The sequence below is a fragment of the Terrapene carolina genome, unplaced genomic scaffold (assembly GCF_002925995.2).
Source record: "Terrapene carolina triunguis isolate 2854851 unplaced genomic scaffold, T_m_triunguis-2.0 Scaffold234, whole genome shotgun sequence".
NCBI lineage: Eukaryota > Metazoa > Chordata > Testudines > Emydidae > Terrapene > Terrapene triunguis.
In genome coordinates this window covers 16761786-16776084 of record NW_020664585.1, presented here as the reverse complement: position 1 = coordinate 16776084, position 14299 = coordinate 16761786, and the positions used below count along the sequence as shown (strand labels likewise).

At 46.0% G+C, this 14299-nt stretch overlaps 1 long non-coding RNA gene across 1 annotated transcript in view; it reads left to right on the top strand.

Annotated features, from left to right (window-relative positions):
* Positions 1–202: 202 nt before the first annotated feature.
* Positions 203–14299, top strand: part of LOC112103944 — a 42090-nt gene continuing 27993 nt past the window's right edge. Inside the window, exon 1 of the long non-coding RNA XR_002907881.1 lies at positions 203–436. This is a non-coding gene — a long non-coding RNA (uncharacterized LOC112103944). The remainder of the gene's footprint in view (positions 437–14299) is intronic.

Below are 14299 nucleotides of genomic sequence, written 5' to 3'. Positions count from 1 at the left end.
AAATGTTGTGTTTGGGGCCACTGTGAAAATTGGCTATAGTAAATTTTGGTGGTCAGCTTTCACATTTCCTAAGAGGTTGGTTGACTGCGACTGGTCACAATCACATGGTATTGATTCCTCTTTCCTGGTTGGCTGAGGCTACTTCATGTGGTCAGGAGGGTTAACAGAGCCATTTTGACTTCTTCTCTTGGAGGGAGTGGCTGCATTTTTGGTGTGGTCCCTGAGCCAGCTGGATAAACTATCAGCGGCAGCCTCAGGAAGTGGCTCTATGCTGGGGAATGGGAGAGGGGTTAGCACCCTTTCCACCTGAACACCAGCATTGGCTCTACTTGGAAACTCCCCACGAGGACACCAGAGGAGAGAGAAAACCAGCCTCCAAAGATGCCAGAAGTGGATAAGAGGCCACTGGTACTTCCCTGCAAGAAGACAACACCAGGTAGGGGTGGGGGGAGATTCATGGGGGGTGAGCAAAGGGCGGCATGGCCTGGTGGGATCCTGCACAGCTCTGATAAGCATCTGAACCCTGAACCTTTGGAGACTTCCCAGTCATTAGATCTAGTCCTTGGCTGTACTGAGACGGGTTTAGAATGTGCTTTTCCCACTTAATCTGTCTACTGCATGGTGAGACTGGTTTGTTGCTTGGACATGCCAATGGGCTGTGAGTGTTTTTATTCTGTTCCCCTTGGAGCCATAGTGTATAAATCAGGCAGGCTTTGGGCACTCCATGGGATCCTGGTGGGAAACACGCGGGTTTATCTGTTGCCCCAGCTATAACAATAGCCATTCTATCCTTAACCCAAACTTGCTCTGGAGGCCCTACATTCTGGTGTCATAACAACACATAGCCCTTACCAAGGTTCAAAGCCAGCACTCTGCTTTGGTTGGCATGTGCAGGATGCGGGACAGAGCTCCATGGTTCATCTGGGGATGGTACCAGAGTGATTATATCTCTGGCTCCTTCTGTCCTCCCCTGATCTCCTGTGCGTCTCTGGATGTCTTGTGTTGTGCTGTAGCTCTCCTCCACAAGCCGCAGTCAGCAGAGGGGGCAGGCGTGGTAACTTGGTGCAAACATGGAAGGAATGGAAATTGCAGTATTTTGGATGAGAAGTCAATTGCTCAAGTGATGCGTGGGAATGTTTTGGGCCCTCGGACGATCACAGAAAATGGAAAGACTGAGCAGGTGAAAAACGTAGCACAAAATTCCAGAAAAAAAAATCTTTCCCCAGCTTCCCCCAGCCTTCGCATTTACAGTAGCTGCCAATCCCCCCGGGAGTAGAAGTTGCCTACTTCTCTCTGCCTTGCGAGGCTGAAAGGTAAAGTGAAAAGGAAGGGAGCTGTTTGAGATCCCAAATCATACTGTATGGAAACATTAAAAAACGTATTAAAAAACAAAATAGTTGAGAGAATCACTTCCTCTGCGCCTTGCCATACATGCCAAGACTTTGCTTTTCTCCGACAATCATTAATCACACCTCTAATATGACTGGGCCTGATCCATCCCTTATTAAAAGCAAAGGAAAGATTGCCTATTGTAACTGCCACTCAGAGTTGGACTGGGCTTGTTGAAATCAGCGATGATCCTCCCACATAGCACAACTTGCAGGATCAGGGCTGTAGACTGTAAACTCCTTGGGGCAAGGACTGTTTATGTGCAGTGTAGAGCATTGAATACATTTGTCAGCACTTCACAAATAATGAATAAGACCAGTGTAAGGCGAAATCTCTCCACTCAGCCTTGGGTGTTTCTGATCTCAAGTGCTGAAAGAAACACAGAGAGCCCTGAGCTCTCAGGACTTGGCAGGTGAGTAGAAGGAAAAATCATTTCACTTCCCCTTTAAATTCAGGCATAATCTGCATTTGTTGGGCTGGGTGAAGTATTTGAGCTCTTGATTTTACTTTATTATTTTTGGGAAACCTTCTTGGGATGTGTGGTGTGAAAACACTTTCGATATGTGCTAAGGATTTGATTGAATTTCTCCTTTCATCTGTTCTCCATTGCAAACCAGACTAATTGCAATGAGATTCTCTATGGCAAAAGTAATAATAATAATAATAAATATTGCAGGAGAAAAATAATACTATGGGAAGTAAGAGTTTGGAAGTTTGCTCTCTTTACACTAACTGTAAAAGCAGGCAGTGAACAGTTTTTACAATGATATATTATGGGAGGTAATGAAGCTCAGAAATCATCGTGGTAACAGGATTTAACTGATACTATCAAATTTTTGAAGCTCTCAAATTTGACCTGTTTTTTGGGCCTGATTTTCATTGACATAAAGGCTCCTTTAAACCACTCAGGTATTACATAGACCCCTACTTTATGACTCCCTTTATCTTCCAGAGTGGTGCAAAGTGGCTTTAGGGTTTGGAGAGCCCCTGTAATTCTTTGGGTGTGATTTTAAAAACAGTTCAAACAAATCCCCCCTCCTCCCTTTTAAAGAAAAATTACGGAGTGCTGCACTACTGGAAGTACTTCCCAGTCGTCCCAAACACAATCAGGTCCAAGGAACACTGTGCAGAGAATTAATGAACAGCCCTAAAATGACCAGTCGATGTCTGTACTCATTAAAGGAAAACCTGTAGTTAAGAAAAAGATTTAGTTTTCAAATGTTCAAAGGCTTAGAGCAGTCTTTGGGGTAGAAGGAACCTATACCAGTTTAGTACCAGATCCAGCAAAGCACTTATGCATGTTCTTAACTTTAAGCAAGGGAGCAGTCCCTCGGAAGTCCAGGGGCCTATCGAAAAGTTTAACATGTGTGTAAGGTTTTACAGGGCTGGGACCTTAGGAAAGAAATCCCGTGGTGGGATTTTTACTCTGTACGCCCAATAAGGATTTTCTTCCTTCTTCGTCAGCCTTGCTCCTCCTCTCCCTCTCTGTCATTTTTAGGATGGGGTTGGCGGTGCCATGTTTCCACGTGCACAGGCTTGTCATGAGTTAGGCCATGTCTATCATACAGCGCTGCAGCTGCATCGGTACAGCTGTGACATTGTTGCGCCTCTGATGAAGATGTTCTATGTTGATGGGAGAGAGCTCTCCCGTCGGCATAAAAAACCCATCTCCGCAAGCGGCAGAAGCTACGTTGGTGGGAGAAGCTCATAGAGCTGACTGGCTTATGCCAGTGTAATTTACGTCACTCAGGGAATGGAAAAGTCACACTCCTGAGCGACATAAGTTTTGTCGGCATAGGCTGTTGTGTAGACATAGCCGTATTCTTTTATTTAAACTAGTCAGCCTGTTATCTTACTCCTGGGACTTTGATTCAAGTGCTCGATCAACCAGAACATAAAAGAAACATATTATTTCTCTCCAGGCGATTGTACCAACAACAACAAAAACGGGACTTAGATTAAAAAAAAATAATTTTGATTAGATCCAAGAGTTTCTTTATCCGTGTCTACAGAGATAAAGATGAAGGAAGTAAAAGACGAGCCCTTTTAGGAACATGTTATTTTGCTATGATCTACCCCATGATTAATGAGTTGGAAAATGCTTGTAACATAGAGATAAGCTATCATAATGCACAGCTTGTGTAGTATACGCATGTGTGAAACGTAGGCATGGAATGTAAACACCACATTGTGTATGTTTGTATCAATGACATGAAACAGGCATTGATCCTGGTTCTGCTGTTCACAGAGCTCCTGCTTCGCACTGAAGTCTAAAATTCCCATTTATTTCGGTGGGAGCAGAGTAGGCCCAGAGTTTTGTTTTTTACTTATTTTTCCAGAGAGACCCAGTCAACCTACAGTATTTGGGCTTTCTTTGTTATAAGATCTAGCTGAGCTGTTTCTAAGGCATCTATCACAGAAGTATCTAAGAGCTGTACAGCAACTGAAAATAGCATTGACCGTGCCCAAAATGGCAATATTCTAACTGTCTCCCTTGTTCCCAGTGTAAATATGTGAGTATTCTTGGTTTTGTTTCCTCTTCTTCTTAGCAGTTGCCTGGGGATGTAGGTTCTTCAGCATTTTGTGCTCATCTGTGACTGACACACTGTTCTCATACCCGCGTTGACATCAGTGGTGTAGCCGTTGAGCGAAGCAGCAAGGAAATTGAAATGGCGTGTTAATTTCAAAGTCCTTTATCAGCATGCAGGAAAGGGACAAAGTTTGCCAAATGAAAAGTGACAGAATTAGCAGGGACGGATCTCATCGTTTAGAACGTCCAAGATTCCAAATAAGAAACAAACAAGCAGTTTTTCAAAAGTATAAGAAGTCCTTAAATAGTGTCTCTTGAATACAGATGTCTGTCCTGTATTTTCTATTGTCTGAGAAATGTAATGTTACAACTGCTCTCCTTCGACCAAATTAAGAATCCAGTGGCCCATTCTTTCCCGTATGTGGTGTTAATGCATTTTTCATCCTTTTCACGTTGCCTCTTACTGGTCTGTCCTTTTCAAACCCTCAAGTTACAAGAACAACCCCTGCTCCACACACTGCGGAGAGATGGGCCTGAACTGCAGCGGCTTTATCCAGATGTGAACGCTCCCAGTGCTCAGGGTGCTTTGGAGCTGTGGTTTTGGTTTGGACCTGCCTCTGGCTTTATCAGAACCACAAAACTCCCTCCTATAAAATTCCATTCCAACTTTCACACAAAATAAAAGTTCTACAAATGGACCTACAAAAGCATCATAGTGAGCGGAACCCTCAACCTTATGGCTACATCAGTGTTTTTATGTTTGGACTCCAATCCTCTTTGTAGAGACCTCTGTCAGGTCCTGTGTCCTAATAGGCGGATGACCTCCTCCTCCTGGAAGTTGCACTCTTCCTTGAATAGAAGTACTAATCAGTGAATGATAGGCAATAATCCTTCATTGGCAGGGAGCTGGACTAGATGATCTAACAGGTCCTTGTTGCTCTGAAGCTGTGACACTGCTAGATCGGAATGTATGGAAAGAGCCCAGAACCAGTTACGGGAGAATAAAATTGCTTTGTTTGTTCTGGAGATATGCTGAAGTATGAAACATTTACAAAGACATCCGTGATATATGTACTGTAAAACAAAGTCATTTAGTGGCATGATACATGTGACTACATTCAAAATCCTTTCTGACCTGTTTCCTTTTCCACCCTCATTGTTGACCTTGGCTGCTTTATTAGCTCAGTGGATTAGGATAAATTTAGGACTGGGTTGTTCGGTTCTCATCCGTTCCTCAGAAAAGAGCTGACTAATTGACAGCCGTTTGCACAGCACTCTGAAGACAGCAGATGGTATCTTCTTGGACATGTGTGAAATCAGAGGGATTCCAGAGATGCATTAGTGCCACGTGAGGGGCAGGTGCACAAAACCTTCCGGGTTCTGGGAAAGGGAACTTCCACTGAGCACCAGGGTCTCCCTGTTCTGAACGAGAGATGATCAAGAAGAAATGTGATTACACGGTGCACAAATAGCTGTGGAAAGGATATTCAGTTCAAGTGAACTTCCAACGTCCACTGTTCGTGGTTTTTTGCCTTGATTCCCAGGAAGAAACTGTGTATGTCAAACTCATTAGCTTGAAAATATGGCAAGTGACCCACAGACATGCAGGTTTTGCCTTCACAAAACTATTTTAAATATAGTTGTTGAGTACCGGTTCAGTCAAACCTAGTTGATCCATACTTAGTTTATCTGTAGCTCTGGATATCTCTGTCTGCAAGCTTTAAGTGGATGATAGCTGCATGTGTGGTAGTGATAGGGATAGGTACTCAAGAGAAAAGGTTCATTAGGATATAGTTGGTGGGAGTCATGACTTGGCAAGGACAATGGGATTGGGTCCATGGTTTCCGAGGACCCCATGCTCCCCTCTGCATCTGAGCCTGCAGGTGTGTTACATTATTTCCTCCTCCTACGCCCCAGATACACCAGCCCATAAAGTACTCAACATCTTCCAGAGGTTAAACCCATGCGAGCAGCAAGTGCATCTTCATAATGGCAACCTGGCAAACTGCAGCACGTGCCAATGAAAAGCTAATTGCTCAGGATCACTGGCAGGCTGGGAAGTGAGCTTCAGAAACATGTCATTGCATCGTAAACTGTTTGACATCAGGCATTCAAATAAAAGCAGGAAAGTCGTCCACTGCCCCAATGGCCTGAATAAACATCTCAGGAGTCAGACAATGGCTGGCCCACTCTGACTTAGGCTAGGTCTACACTACGGGGGGGCGGGGAGGGGGTTCGACCTAAGATACGCAACTTCAGCTACGCGAATTTTAGGTCGACTTACCTGGCTGTGAGGACGGCGGCGAGTCGACCGCTGCCGCTCCCCCGTCGACTCCGCTTCCGCCTCTCACTGCGGTGGAGTTCCGGAGTCGACGGCAGTGCGATCGGGGATTGATTTTATCGCATCTACACTAGACGCGATAAATCGATCCCCGATAGATCGATCGCTACCCGCCGATCCGGCGGGTAGTGAAGACATGCCCTTAGGTTAAGTGACTTGCAAGGTGTCACTTCCCCTTTTTTGACTCTGACAGGTGTCCCAGCTGTCAGATGCTGAAAATGCTCAAGGGCCCTCTGCCTAAGACAGCTGTGATCATGAGAACCTCCACTGTGAGAAGTGTTAGCTCTCAGGTGGTGTGCCGGAAAAGGTTAGAGAAAATAGCCTGAGACCTGCTGCAGGCTGGGATTTCAGTTACTAGAGTAGCCTGCACTAGTGCAAAACCCATGTGTAGAGACAGAATAGTTTGTACTGGTACAATTTGCCTGGGTTTCAAGCAGGGCAAAGTGCCCTGGCGCAGATTGCACTGCCCTGGGGTAAATCGTGTTTGCACTAATGCAGGCTCCCTTGGTGTCTGAGATGCCCATGGCCACAAGGCCTGGATTCTAAAAGGAGCCTCCATGTGGGATGGCAGGCTGTGACTCCTTCTGACGGAAATGCAAGGGAGAAGCCAGACCGACTTAACACTCTCCTTGTTTATCTTAATGGCCGTCTGGTAGGTGAAGTGCAATTACAGAGGGCACTTCCATCTGCAGGGCTTTCCTAGGGGCTGAAAGAACATCAGTCTTCAGCAGCAGAGCCTGAATCCTTCCCATCCTGCTGGCAGATTGATAAGGAGGGAATTTCTTCCTCTGCAGCTAAGTGCTACCCTGATTTACTACAGCTCCTCCTTAAGCACTTCCGGAGGTCAAAGGGCTGCAGACATTAGTCCATAATGGCAGACCTGAGGTCATTTATAACCGATATGAATAGGTGTAATGCCTTGCTGCGAAGCCGTAAGTAAATAAACCTGCCCCCCTCCCCCGACTCGCTTTGTAAAAACCTCTAAATGTGATGCAGAGCTGAGCAGAAGATGGAAGAATAACTGATGGTTCCCATTGAAAGAAATATATTACCCAATAGCTTGTGAGACAAGTGTGTTTATCTATTATTCTTATTGTATAGGACCGTGTAATTCAAGGCCTGAATTCCCTGGAGTGTGATGAGTGTGGAGACTGAGTGTTGCAATGCAATAGTACCCAGATGGATTTCCTTGGTTCTCATTGTTAAGGATTTGCTAGTATTTATAATAGAAGATTAGAATTTTCCTAGCTACATATTTTGATTTTAATCCACATTCTTAAAAGGGCAGATTTACAAAAGCAGCATGTTGTAATGACACTAATGTGGCTGTATGGTGTCTCAGTAGTTGTGATTGAGCTTTTTGTGTTGGCTCTGGTCACTTTCAGAAACAGTAAATTATACCAGCTGGTAGTGATTGCAGTGAGAACAGGCCCACCACACCTGCAGTGCTCGGACAGGCAAAACTCCCCCTGGAGTTAAATGAAGGACTGCAAGACTGAGTCCCATCAGCAGTGAAGCAAAGCGGTACATCAGGCACTACCATGTGAATGTATGAAGGGGCTAACCCTGGTCCCACTGAAATCAACAGCAGAACTCCCAAGCAAAAGAGGTCACTCCTAGCCTCAGCAGCTGCACGGCAACATTCAAATGCGGCACAAAGACCCCAAATGAGGGCTGGACAAACTAAAGCAGACTTTATAGAAATCACACTAAAGTCTTCAAGAGTGTCGGAGAGAATGACAGCCATTATTATGATCTATTATTGGTATCATCTCTGTTATTTGAACCACCCAGGGATGGATTTAAGGGCAGGCGACCCAGGTGACCACCTGGGGTGCTGGGCGTTGAGGGGGGGTGCTGGGTTCGGGGTGCTGTAAGGTATTCAACAGTTTAACAAATGGCCGGGGGGGAGCCCTGAAAGCACTCCTTGCCTGGGCCACCATTTGGTCTAGGGCCGGCGCTGGTACTACCCTATAGAATTCTGTAGTGGGGTGTGTGTGTAATTTTCTATTAAATTCTGTATAATGGTCCAAACAGCCTATAGAAAATGTATCTTCTATTCAATTCAATAGGACTTTTCCATCCAAAACCAGGGAGCTGGGGGACAGTTTCTTTGCAATCTATGTTTGAAAACTGTGTCTGTGCTTAGAATCTATATTTGCCTAATAATCCCACAACAGGAGCTGTCATCGTATGATACACAGGGCCAGGCTGATTTCTCTTATGGCTTAATTATTGGAAATTCGGTCTATTTATCCTCGGCGCAATTCAGGTCCTACAGAGACAGGCAAGGTCAATAGCATGAATGGTGTTTATTTGCCTGGTTTTATCACAATCAAAAGTGGAAACAATTTCAACAAACAGTGGGGGAAATAAAGCCCCGTTCACCACCAGGGTTTTTAATAGGGTGCCACGGCTGAAGCTCCGGAGTCCCATTGGCTGCTTTGCACCTGAAGCCTGCCTGAGACGCGCCGAGGTGGTGACAACAGGCCTTTAAGATAAATAAAATAACTGAATAAAAAGTGCTGAAAGACAGCAGCAGGTGAACTGTTAATAATAAAACCTGAGTTCCAGCCATCCCTGGCTGAACAGCCAGGGCTGAATAGCGGCTGGGGTGAGCTTATCATTGAGTTGGGTTAATACACACAGTCCTTTCCCCCAATTTTTCAACAATTGTTTGGTTTCTCCTGCGATGTAGCTGGAGGGGTAAAAATGAATCCCCCTCTCCTTTTTTTTTTGTTTTTAAAAAAGAAGCAACTCTGCCTAGCCTTTGTAAAGCTGCTGCCATGGCCAGGTGCTGTTGGGGTGATAGCCACTGGTTGTTTAAGGAAAGTAAATATTGTGCTAGAAATGATTACAGTTTCTATACAGAGGAGCACCCTATGAAGTGCGGTCTTTCATCAAGGATTGTTTGTCAAAGAAACTCAACACTTCAGCATGTGTGTTTGTGTGTGTCGGAGCCAGCTCTTGTTGAGTCAATGGAAAGGCTCCCATCGACATCGGTGAGAATCGCATCAAGCCCCGAGTGCATGTGCGGCTCCCTTGGTTAGAGGTGATGCATTTCTGCAGCTCTTGATGGAATGACCTGGTGGTTGTTTCTCACTCGGTCCTGGTTGGAGGGGGCAGTGTGAGGAACGGAGGGTCGAATATCCAATTGAGATGGAGGGTCTGAGCCAGTGTCCGTTGTTGTCAATGGGAATCTCTCCACTGATTTCAACGGGCTTAGGATCAGGCCTGTTTGTCAGTAGCTTTCTTGACTCCACTTAGAAATTCGAGGAAGGGAAGTGGAAGCAGAGCAAAGGTGGAGGAGTTCCCACTAGTAACTCAGTTGTGTCTTGTGGTGGAGTCTGGCCTGTCCTTACAGCCGTAGGACAAGACCTGAAACTCTCTTCCCCTTTCCTTGAAGCGAAAGACAGGGATCAAATGACTTGTTGGTGGGACCCATCTGCAGTGCAAAGTCTATGTTCACATGGGGCTCGCTATGTCTAAACTCTCCATTGTGGGACAGCAGGGCTGAGGAAATAAGGGCAAAGAGTCTATTTATTTTTCTGCTTTAGGACTTCGGAGACCCAGATTCAATTCCTTGCTCTGCCATGGACTTCCTGTGTGAGCCTGGGCAAGTCACTTAGTCTCTCTGTGCCTTCGTTCCCCATCTGTAAAATGGGAGTAGCAGAGCTGCGCTAAGTCATGGGGCAGTTGTGAGGATAAATACATTAAAACTTGTGAAGCCCTGTGCGATCTACAGATGGAAAGTGCTATACCAGAACTGGTGGTATTACTATTATTTATTTGAATGTAGTCAACAAATATGTTTCCATGTTTCAATGGCACTGTGGCTACACCAGAAAGAGAAGAGAATCTCCCTATCTTAGGTACTACATGGCTCCTATCCCTGTAGTATCTCTGCACCTCACAATCATTAATGCATTTATCCTCACAATACCCCATTAGGTAGGGCAGTAATATTATCCCCATTTTATGGATGGGGAACTGAGACACAGAAAGACTAAGGCCCAGATTTTAAAGGTATTTAGGCGTTGCTGCACTCAGCCTTGCAATGCCTAACTGAGAGGACCCTGTCTTATTTTCAAAAGGCATTTAGGCACTTAGGAGCCAAAATCCCAGAGACAGTCAGTACCCAATCCACTGGGCCAACCGGAATTTGGCCTAAATGTATAAAGCTCTTTGGGATGAGAGTCCCTACACACAATTTCCAGAAAACCCACCACTAACCAAAACATGGCCAGTTCTGCTCTCCCTGACATTGGTACAAAGGTGAAATAGTTCCATTGATGTCAGTGGGGTTATTTCATAGTTATACCAATTTAGTTAAGAATAGAGTGTGTCCTCTTCTACGTATGTATTGGGGTGGGTGTGTATATAATGGGGTCCTCTGAAGGCAAGAGGCTGGGTGGATAGCCCCTTCAACAATTGTTGGGCAGGAAAAAAATCAATAAAATCTTGCAAGAGGTGAAAGACATTACAGTACTCTTCAGAAACTGAACTCCCAACCTCAAAGGGACCCAGAAAAGTAAGAGAAAAATGTCCCCTGGAAAAAGTGGGAGGCAACAAGTTTTGTTCATATTAATATGATCCAGGTAAATAAGTGGTTGAGTCGCACTGTGCCAGCCAATCCCAGTCGGAAAGACTGAAGTTGGTGCAAAAAGTGGTTGTCAGAAATGTTAGTATAATAGTGACAATTGGAGGCGCCAACCCAGATCAGGCTCATTTGTGCTAGATGCTCTATGCACAGTAACCTGGTCCCTGCCCTGAAGAGCTTGCAGTCTAAATACCCAAGACAGGCAAGTTAGTGGAAGTGGAAACAGTCAGAGAAAAGGGAAGTGATTTGCTCAAGGGCACACACCAGGTGGGAACTGAGACCAGAACCCCACTCTTTGGAGTCCTAGGCCAACACCTGATCCGCTGGGCCACACAGAATCTGGTCAAGAGCAAATGCTTGAACCATCTGTTTCACAGCTGTAGACTTTGCAGAGCATAGATTCAAATTTGGCAGTGACCACTTTTCTCCAGCTCCTCTATGGGAAAAACAAGGCAGGACAGTGGAAATACAGAATCTACTGGAACATTTTGGGCTGGTGTTAAAAGATCCTCTCCACTCTCAGTGACTCTGCTCATGCAGCACAGACTTCCCCAAAAGCCCAGCATGGCCACAGCATTCCAAACTGTAACTGCAGCAGGAGGAGAGTAGACCTAGGATCTGTAGTTCCTTTAAGGGCACCTGTCACTTTAAATGGATCTCCAGAGTTGGGGAAAGCCTTTCCATACTCCATCCCCGGCAGACCTCTGGGTGGCATTACCCAAAGACAGAGAGAACAGCGTGGGAACCATTAATCATCTCGTCTGTTTTCTCTTTGTATTTATTCTTCTTTTTAAAACACTTTTAAAAAATTAATTTAGTGCCGGGGAAAGTGACAGATTAATAGCCCTGGAGACCTCCGTCCTCTGTTTATCCACTGAACAGAGAAGTGTAGTGCAAAATTCTCCACGCTGCTTGTTAATGTGCCCCAACCCTGACCTAGAAGGACCACCTGTAGGGCTGAGTAGCTATTCAGTCACAACAGCCCAAGACAGCACAACAGTCTTTTGAGACTTACCAGTTAGTGTCACTCACCGCTTTGGTTTCATGGCATGGATGCCTGGCCACAAGGATCTGGATGAAGATTCACCAGTTCATTCCCCACGGCCATTCAGCAGCCATGGTAATAACTTGTCTCTGAGGAACTACTGAGAGGATATGGATTTGAACCAACAGCAAAGGTTGGAAGTTCTGTATAGCCCAATCCCACTCCACCTCCCTCTATTTATTTAAAAAAATGTTTTGAGTCCCAATTCACTTCTCACTATTTTTCCCTCCAAAGGTGAAAAATGTCTAGTCTAGTGAGATCAGAACACAAGGAGGCCATAATATCTATGGGAGGTTATTTTTATCTGAATAGGCACAGTGTAGACATACGGGCCAACGTCTTCATGCTTGGGTACCTACAGCTAGGCAATTAAATCTGCATAAACGTGGCCTGATTTTCAAGGATGCTGAGCACTGGCAGCTCCCATTGACTTCTGTGGTATTAGTGGATGCTCAGAGCCTCTGAAAATAGGACGCTTTTATTTATGGGCCTTAAACGTGAATTGAGGAGCCTAAATGTAGACACCCAGGTTTGCAAAGCTTGATCTCTAGTAGAGAAATTAACCTTCTGTCCTCCAAGAGGTCCTCTAGGCTTTTGTTCTTTTATCCCCCCGTTACATTTCTGATCCCACATTTTAAAGGGCTTGTGTTTTGCCTTCATACTGGACACGTTGTTTGAATTAACCCTACATGTTCTAGGTCTCGAATCCTGCAACAGGACAGATATTTTAAAGAGGGTTATAGTGCTGCACTGGATTTGGTTTTTTTGGCGGGGCGGGGGAGGACTCACAACCCCCCCATCCCCTTTTTACTGAATAGTTTGTGTAAGGTTGCCAGAAGCAAAGTAACGAGACCTAATTTCAATTAGTAATGCTACCACTGATTCTCTCTGCTCACTCAGGACGTGACTTTTCAAGACTTGTGTTTGGTTTTTGAACTACCTCATCTCTCAGACCCAGGGGGCGGGGGCTGGGACAACTCTGTGGGAGGCCGTGGTGTTGAATCCATTTGGCTGGTATGCCCAAGGGGCCTTCCATCATCACTGGCTTCGCATGGAGTGAAGGCTTCTCCATTCATTGCACCTGGTGGCACTGAGGAATTTTACCAGGCATGAGTTACTCAGAAAACTCCCCTTCTCTTTCTGCTCTGTCCAAGACATTGTAGGGTATGATTTTCCCGCTCCCCTTTGCTTAAGGAGGGCCTCAGGGCCAGAAATTCAAGTACGTCCATAATTATGTTTGAAAGGCAAAGAACTTGAGAGAAACGTCACATCTGCACCCAACATACCCTTAATTACTCGCAATGGACACTTCGGCTTCAAAGGCCACCCAGTTATTGCGTGTGTTTACTATAAACACAGCAGCTGTTATGGGTTATGGGGGTGGCCATTTAGCTGGATGTTGATGACGGCAAACCCTGACATCCTTACCTGAGACCAGATCACTCACTCCGTGGGAAAATCCGCTCACGGGGTTGAGCAGAAAACTCAGTGTAGGAACCTCATGGAGTCCTCCCCAGATCCCTTCCAGAGGAGAAGAGGATGGGAGTGGCCCCTCCATCCCCAGAGGCTGCAAATTCCCTAAGCTGTGCATGAATCCTGAGGGATCTGTAGGAGGCCTGGACTATGCACACAGAGGGCCGGGAGCCATTCAGAAGGGCCCCTCCTGCTGTCACTAGGCAAGCAGTGCTATGAATAACACACTGATGGTAAGAACATGAGAGCCAAAGGGCACAGCAAGAAAACTAAGCAAACTGGCTTTCTAGGCCAAATCCTGTCCCTCTTGAGGGTGGGGGGCGCGGATGGCTCCGAAGGGCAAGAAATGAGAAACCTGCACAAGAGGGGTTGAGCCCCTGTATGCAGGTGAATACAAGGCTGTGGGGGAATCCTGCACATCAGGACTGGGGCATTCTGGGGGGAAAGCGATTCGGGGGAGTAGAGTCAGTAGATTCCGTTTCTCAGCTATATGGTTCCACTGGCCAACTGCCCATCACTGTGCAGGGAGGGGGGGAGGGGCAGCAGCCATGGGAGTTACTGCAGAGCTGGGCCTGCAGATTCAATAGCAATGGAGCAGCTCCTCAGCTGCTCCCATTCCTTCTCCCAGAGGTGCCACAGCCCTCCTCAGCATGCTGGGTCCAGGATTCGGAGCTCAGCCAGAGTCCCCAGAGAGCAAATTCCTTCCTTCCCCCACCCCCACATACACACAGGTAGAAAGTACCAAGCTATGCTCCTAGGAGGGTGGGTAGGCTGTAGCCCCTCCCAAATGTAAAGCTGTGGGTGAAATCCTGGCCTCATGGATCCAGTGGGAAGTCTGCCATTGACTTGAGTGGAGCCAGGGTTTCCCCCCTTGGAGTTTTCCAGAGCAGTTCAGTCTGCGTGTAGTGACACACATCTCTG